General features: G+C 40.0%; 1 pseudogene; it reads right to left on the reverse strand.

Moving 5' to 3' along the window:
• Window positions 1-7,688: 7,688 nt before the first annotated feature.
• Window positions 7,689-8,299, reverse strand: LOC123594229 (annotated as a pseudogene).
• Between the last annotated feature and the right edge of the window lie 216 nt (window positions 8,300-8,515).

The following is an 8,515-nucleotide window of genomic DNA, read 5'->3' on the forward strand; positions in this document are numbered from 1 at the left end:
ACATAAGTATGGTGACTCCAGCTTTCTTTTGACTTCCAGTAGTATGATAGATAGTTCTCCATCCCTTCACTTTCAATCTGAAGGTGTCCTCAGATGTAAAATGAGTCTCTTGTAGACAGCAAATAGATGGGTCTTGTTTTTTTTTTATCCTTTCTGATACCCTATGTCTTTTGGTTGGAGCATTTAGCCCCTTTACATTCAGTGTTATTACAGAAAGGTGTGGGTTTAAAGTCATTGTGATGTCTGTAGGTTTCATGCTTGTAGTGATGTCTCTGGTACTTTGTGATCCTTGCAACATTTCTCCCACAAGATCCCCCTTAGGATCTCTTGTAGGGCTGGTTTAGTAGTGATGAATTCCTTCAGTTTTTGTTTGTTTGGGAAGACCTTTATCTCTCCTTCTATTCTGAATAACAGACTTGCTGGATAAAGGATTCTTGGCTGCATATTTTTTCTGTTCATCACACTGAAGATTTCCTGCCTTTCCTTTCTGGCCTGCCAAGGTTCAGTAGATAGATCCGTCACTAGTCTTATTGGTCTCCCTTTATATGTTAGAACACGTTTCTCCCTAGCTGCTTTCAGAACTTTCTCTTTATCCTTGTATTTTGCCAGTTTCACTATGATATGTCATGCAGAGGATCGATTCAAGTTACGTCTGAAGGGAGTTCTCTGTGCCTCTTGGATATCAATGCCTGTTTCTTTCCCCAGATCAGGGAAGTTCCCAGCTATGATTTCTTCAAGTACACCTTCAGCACTTTTCTCTCTTTCTTCCTCCTCTGGAATCCCAATTACGCATATATTATTGGGTTTTATCACATCACTTAGTTCTCTAATTCTCCCTTCATACTCCTGGATTTTTTTATCTCTCTTTTTCTCAACTTCCTTTTTTTCCATAATTTTATCCTCTAATTCACCTTTCTCTCCTCTGCCTCTTCAACCTGAGCTGTGGTCGCCTCCATTTTATTTTGCAGTTCATTTATAGCATTTTTAGCTCCTCCTGACTGTTTCTTAGTCCCTTGATCTCTGTGGCAATAGATTCTCTGCTGTCCTGTATACTGTTTTCAAGCCCAGCAATTAATTTTATGTCTATTATTTTAAATGCATTTTCTGTTATTTTGCTCAAATCATTTTTTTTTAAATTTTTTTAACGTTTGTTTATTTTTGAGACAGAGAAAGACAGAGCATGAACAGGGGAGGGGCAGAGGGAAAGGGAGACACAGAATCCGAAGCAGGCTCCAGGCTCTAAGCCATCAGCCCAGAGCCCGACGTGGGGCTCGAACTCACGGACCGTGAGATCATGACCTGAGCTGAAGTCAGACACTTAACCGACCAAGCCACCCAGGCGCCCCTCAAATCATTTTTGATCAGTTCATTAGCTGTCGCTACTTCCTGCAGTTTCTTTTGAGTAGAATTCTTCCATTTCATCATTTTGGATAGTGCCCGGAGTAGCGCAGAACTGCAGGGCTCTTCCTCTGTGCTGTCTGGAGTAACTTGCATTGGTGAACGGGGCCGCAGCCAGACCTGATGTCTTCCCCCAGCCCGCCGTTGGGGCCACAGTCAGACTGGTGTGTACCTTATCTTCCCCTCTCCCAGGGGCAGGACTCACTGTGGAGTTGTATGGCCCCTGTCTGGGCTACTTGCACACTGCCAGGCTTGTGGTGCTGCTTCTGTTGGATCTGGATTATTAGCTGGGGTGGTTCTGCAAGGTACACAGGGGCAGGAGGGGCAGACTTAGCTCACTTTGTCTTCAGTGGTCCACTTCAGGAGGGGCCCTGCGGCACCAGGAGGGAGGCAGAACCGTCAGTGGGATGGATCCACAGAAGCACAGCGTTAGGTGTTTGTGCAGTGCAAGCAAGTTCCCTGACGGGAACTGGTTCCCTTTGGGATTTTGGCTGGGGTTGGGAGAGAGATGGCGCTGGCCAGAGCCTGTGTTCCCCACCAAGCTGAGCTCTGTCCTCAGGGGCTCAACCACTCTCCTTCCCATTGTCCTCTAGCCTTCCCGCTCTCTGAGCAGAGCTGTTGACTTATAACATTCCAGATGTTAAGTCCCGCTGGCTGTCAGAACATACTACATCCGGCCCCTCTGCTTTTGCAAATCAGACTCAGGGGCTGTCCCTTGCCAGGTGGGTTGGCTGCCCCTCCACTGCCCTGGCTCCCTCCCGCCAGTCTGTGTAGCGTGCACCGCCTCTCTGCCCTTCCTACCCTCTTCCATGGGCCTCTTGTCTACATTTGGCTCCAGAGAGTCCAGTCTGCTAGCCTTCTGGTGCTTTTCTGGGTTATTCTGGGTTCCTATGCCGCCATCATCTACGAGTTTCCCTTACTCAGAGTTCCTATATGTAATCTTATCAAAATCCTGAGTGATTTCAATATCTGTATATAAAATTAATCTGGCTAGTGCAATTAGCATTATGGGGGTGTAAGACTTCCCTCATTTTGTCCTTTTTGTCCACAAAAAGTGGCATCCATCCTTGAGCAAGAGTACTTCTGTGAGCGTTGTGGGATCCAACATCACACTCCAAGGGATCTAGGAGGAGTCTTGCCTACCAAGTGCATCAGAAAAGAAGCAGGCAGACCTCTGTACTGGCTGTGTAGCCAACAGAACTGAGTGAACTGGCCCTAACCACTCTCCGCCATGGTTGGGAAAAATATGAGGAGTTCTGGTTTGGGGTAGACACCTATGAATAAGAAACACTTTATAGAAGCCTTCCCAGTGAGATATTCCAGTACTCTGATGGAGTAACACACACACACACACACACACACACACAATATGGAGAGGCAAAGAGGAACTTTGCCAGTGCTGCCTCTCCCTCAAGGTGAGTACAGAGCTGACATAGCTGGTGGTGACCTCTCCCACAGGGGCAATTGAGAGCAGTGAGTCAGTACCTGGCTATTCCAGCTGTATGGGATACAGAGAAACCTGTTTCTCTCTAGCAGCACCCAGTGTAATGAGACAGGACCTCCAATGAGGGAGTGGGATGAGATGAGAAAAGAGACAGACAAGAATATCAAAGGGCATTGAAGGGTCATGGTTCTTACTAACTGTGTTCAGGACTCCAGCAGGAAACCTACCCACCAGCTGCTGGAAAAACCCCATCTAAGGATCCCTCCCCATCTTGGCCATGGGCACTCCCAATAACACAAGTGCTAAATCCACAGTACCCCCTACTCTACAACTCACTCCTTGTGCTCCCTCCTGATTTGTCTTGGCAAGACAAAGCTCCAGTAAAGTGAAAATATGCTAGAAATCAAGCCAGAGTCTGTGAGCAAGGGAGAAATCACAAAACTGAACTATAGTGCTACTGTCTGGAAAACAAAAGAGAGGTTCCCAGCAACTAAGCCTGGTGAGTTGTAAGAACCAGGGAAGACACACAAGATTAAGAATTCAGTCACAAGAGGGGTGCCTGTGTAGCTGTCGGTTAAGCATCCCACTCTTGATTTTGGCTCAGGGTTGTTAGTTCAAGCCCCATGTTGGGCTCTGTGCTGGGTATGAAGCTTAAAAAAAAAGAATTCAGTCAGGAAAAGGAGGAAGTTGTCTGGAGGGGTATATTCACACAGGTTGGAGAAGTCCCAGATATAATCAGGACTAACTAAAAATATCTCCCACCTGAGGACAATTAGTAACTTCTTGAGGAAGTGTCTGCTACTTCCAATGTGAAAGCAGTAACACAAAACTCCAAGAAATATGTAGAATCAGGAAAACACCTTATCACCAAAATATCACAAGAATCCTCCAGCAACTGAATTCTAAGACACAGAATATTGCAATATAGCTGATGAAAAAAATTCAAAATTGCTGTTTTGGAGAAATGAAATGAGATACAAGAAAACATGGAAGGACAATCCAACCAAGTCAGGAAAATAATACATAAACAGAATGAGATATTTAACAAGTAAATAGAAACAATTAAGAGTACCAAAAAGAAATTCTGGAGCTGAAGAATTCAGTGACTGAAATGCAAAATGCAAGAGGAAATTACCTTTCTACTACAGTAAAATCGACATACCAGAAGATAAAACAATGGTAGAAACTTTGAAATAACCAAGGCAGAGAAATGAAAAAGAGCAAAGAAAGCCTATGTGATCAATGGGACACCATCAAATGTACAAATATTGAATATGGAGGAATAAGATGGTAGAAAGTTTATTGAAAGAAATAATAGCTGATAGTTTCCCAAACTTGGGAAGAAACTTGGATATCAAGGTTCATGAAACTAATAGGTCACCCCATCATCTCAATGCAAAATGACCTTCTCCAACGCATATTAGAATAAAACTGTCAAAGATCAAAAACATAGAATCCTCAATGCAGGAATAAAAAATTATAACTGAAAGAAAGAAAGAAAGAAAGAAAGAAAGAAGAAAGAAAGAGTTAGGCCATCACCAGACTTCTCAACAGAAGCCCTACAGGCCAGGAGAGAGTGGAATCATGTATTCAAATTGATGAGACAAAAAAACCTGTCAGCCAAGAATGTCCAGTAAAGTTATGAAGAATAAATAATGTCTTTTCCAGATAAACAAAACTTGAGGGAGTTCGTCACTACTAGACGTGCCTTGCAATAGTTGCTGAAAGGAGTTCTTTAGGCTCAAATGAAGACACTAATTAGTATGCTGGCTAAGGGTATATTTACAATCAGACTTAGGAAACTCTAATTCTATAATAGGATGGTGTTAACCACTTAACCATAGTATATAGGTTAAAGGAAAAGAGTATTTAAGATAAACAACTGTAACAACCATAATAAATAAAAAGAGGTAAATTTCAACGTCAAAAACAATGGAGAGAGTAAGAAGGTACAGCTTTTGTATGTGATCAAAGTTAAGTTGCTATTAGCTTGAAGTTGTTTTATCTATAAGATGTTTTATGTAAGACTCATGGTAACCACAAAACAAAAATCTGTAGTAGATTCACAAAAGGTAAAGAAGGGGAAATCAAAGTATATCACCACGGAAAATCGCTATTTCACAAAGGTAGGCAGAAACAGAGGCATAATGAAAAATAGAATGACAAAACATCCAGAAAGCAATTAATAAGATGGCATTGGTAAGTGCCTACATATACATATGTACATATCTAAATGTATATAGATTGAATTCACCAATCAAAGGGCACGGAGTGGCTAGATGGATTAAAAAAAAAAAAAAAAAGCCCAACCATATGCTCCTTACAAGAGACTGACTACAGCCTTCAGGACATGCAAGCTAAAAACAAAGGGATATAAGAAGATGTTCCATGCAGGTGGAAACCAAAAGAAAGCAGGAGTAGCTACACTTATATCAGACAAAATATCATTAAGCCATGAACAATAACAAGAATCAATAAGGTCATAATATAATAATAAAGGGTTAAATTCATCAAGAAGATGCAACAATCATACATATGTACACACCCAACATTGGGGCACCTAAACTAATGGTAATACTAACTGATCCGAAGGGAGAAATAGACAAAAAATAGCCATAAAAAAGAATTAATCTTGTCAAATGCAACAACATGGATGGATCTTGAAAGTATAATGCTACGTGAAGTAAGTGAGAGAAAAGAAATGCCATACGATTTCACTCGTGTGGAATCTAAAGAAAACAAATGAATAAACAAAAAGCATACTCAAACCTATAAATAGAACAAACTGATTGCTGTTTGAGGGGTGATGGGTTAGGGGGATGAGCAAAATGTGTGAAGCGGAGTGATAGATACAGGTTTCTAGTTATGTATGGAATAAACAAGTCATGGGAATAAAAGGCCCAGCATAGGAAATACAGTCAATAATATTGTAGTAGCATTGTATGTGATAGATGGTAGCACAGTTGTGGTGAGCAGAGCATAAGGTATAGAGAAGTTGAACCATTCTATTGTACACCTGAAACTGACATACCATTGTGTGAACTATACGCAAAAAATTTTTTTAAATATTGTCATCACTAGGAAGAAACAATAAAGCAGTGGAAGAAATGGTATCAAGTACCACAGTAGTAATCATATTGCAATAAATAACTGCATCAAATTAACACCTTAAACTTACACAATGTTAGGTGGAAATTATATCTCAATTAAGAAATAAATATAGTTCCATTCTGATGTCAAGCCTCATGGTTGTAAGAACTCCTCTATTTTTTTTCTAAAGAAACATTTATTTAAATGTCGGTCAAAATTTATAAAACAACATTTACTATAATGTGATATTTGATAATCCACTAAATCAATAACTCTTAAAAAAACACCCTTGTCTCATTTCTGCTCAGTGTATGCCACAGTGCTACTTTTTTTTTTGCCTTCCCCAATTAAACTATTTATGTATGTATTTATTTATTTTATTTAAGTATGGTTGATATATAATGTTATATTATTTTTAGGTGTATGAATTGTGATTTGACAATTCAATACGTTACTCGGTGCTTACCATGATAAGTGTAGTCACTATCTGTCACCATACAATGTCATTACAATATTATTGACTATATTCCCTATGCTGTACTTTTTATATCCATGATTTTTATTTTATTGCTGGAGGTTTGCTTCTCTTAATCCCCTTTACTATTTTGTCCATTCCCTCCACCTCCCCTCTGGCAACCATCAGTTTGTTCTCTGTATTTAATAAAGACTTTTATTTAATTAATTAATTTATTTATTTTTACTTTATTTTTTATTCATTCATTCATTCATTCATGTATTCATTTGTTATTTTAAGTTCCAGTATAGTTAACATACAGTGTTATATGAGCCTCAGGTGTACAATATAGTGATTCAACAATTCCATACAACACCCAGTGCTTATCAGGACAAGTGTACTCCTTAATCCCCATCACCTATTTCACCCCTCCCCCCACCCACCTCCCCTCTGGTAACTATAAGTTTGTTCTCTATAGAGTCTGTTTCTTGGTTTCTCTCTTCCTGTTTCTTTTCCCCTTCCACCTCCAGTTTTATTGGATTGTTTAAAATTACATTTCTATTTTCTAGGACTTCAGTTGTTTTTCCCATCTGACTGTTAAAAGCTGATTACAACAAATGTAACACAGTTGTCTAAGTGATATAATATATAAAAACAGCATCTTGATTTTTGTGAAAACGCATTTCTCTGCAATTCCTGAATAACTCCAAATTATGCTAACCCTGAGCACAGATGTTTACTTTTAGATTTAGTGTTTGAAAAACTGTGTTCTAAACAGCATCAACACTGTGATGAAGTTGTTCCTGTTTAGGCCTTTATCCGGGTTTTTCTTACACAGACATTAACACATGTTTGTCTTTTTATTTTGGTTACTCCCATTCAACTGTATGTTGTATGTAAGGCCTAATACAGATATTACTTGATGTTATTTAATAGCTACTGAGGTCAGACAATCCAAGACCATCATTATGCTAAAATTAAAATTATTTATGGAAGCTCATAGATACCTCCAGAATTGGTTTTACCTCCTACAGGGGATCATATCCAAGAAACCCAGGATGGGCTTACTAGTTTGATTCAACTCTTCCCATTCACCAATCTTTATTCACCAGTGGTGTGGAAAGGGATTCTTTAACAAAGCATTATACATAATACTTCTACCAAACTAAACACAAACTTTTTTTTTGTAGTTAAATGCAGAAAGTCAATTTTTTCTGACCCCTTTCCTCCTTTTACACAGCAACTAAATCTCACTGGCCTGGGAGTAGCCCCTATCTGCCCACCTTTTGGCCAATGGAAAGGATTCAGAGAAAACAATACAACCATCAATCAGAAAAAGGACGGGCAACAAAGGAAAAAAATTAAGCTGTGGTTTCAATTATGCATTCCTGTGCAAGGTGCCTTGACCCGCCACAGTGGTAACAGTTGATCTCACCTGTCTTACTGCAATTGATGGCTGAGTGACCAGTTTCACCACACCCATAGCACTTCATTTTGGTGCAGTCATTTTGAATGTGTCCAAATTCTCCACAAGAATAGCACTTCTGTTCATCTGCATGGTCACAGTCACGAGCCAGATGGCCTAGTTTGCCACAGTTGTAGCAACATTGTTCTCACTCTTGAGCTCCTTCTACTCCTTAGCAATGTGACCACCTCTATCACAGTTATAGCAGGCATCTTCCTGAAGATGACGATCCTTGGCAAGATGACCAGACTCAACACAGTGATAACAGATGTCTGAATGTGATGAGGAAACAAACTGGAAACCTCTAACCTGGGTAAAACCACCTCTGCCACAGCTTCTCATTCCATGACCATAGCCTCCACTAGTAGGGCATTCCTGGGCCCAATGGCCAGATCATCCACACTTGAAACACTCATTGCTGCTCATGGCTGCATTTAGATATTGGGCATCAGAGCTGACCCCAAGCAGCAGAGACGCAGACACAGGCCCAGTGAAGGTGGCTCCCAAGGTAGAGGCTGTTTATCTGTTTCTTTAATTTACTCATTTGTTTTATTTCTTAAATGCCACATATGAGTAAAATCATGTGGTATTTGTCTTTCTCTGACTTACTTATTTTGCTTACCATTATACTCTCTAGTTCACTTCTATTTTAATGATCCTGTAA

Source organism: Leopardus geoffroyi, chromosome X, assembly GCF_018350155.1.
Source record: "Leopardus geoffroyi isolate Oge1 chromosome X, O.geoffroyi_Oge1_pat1.0, whole genome shotgun sequence".
Classification (NCBI taxonomy): Eukaryota; Metazoa; Chordata; class Mammalia; order Carnivora; family Felidae; genus Leopardus; species Leopardus geoffroyi.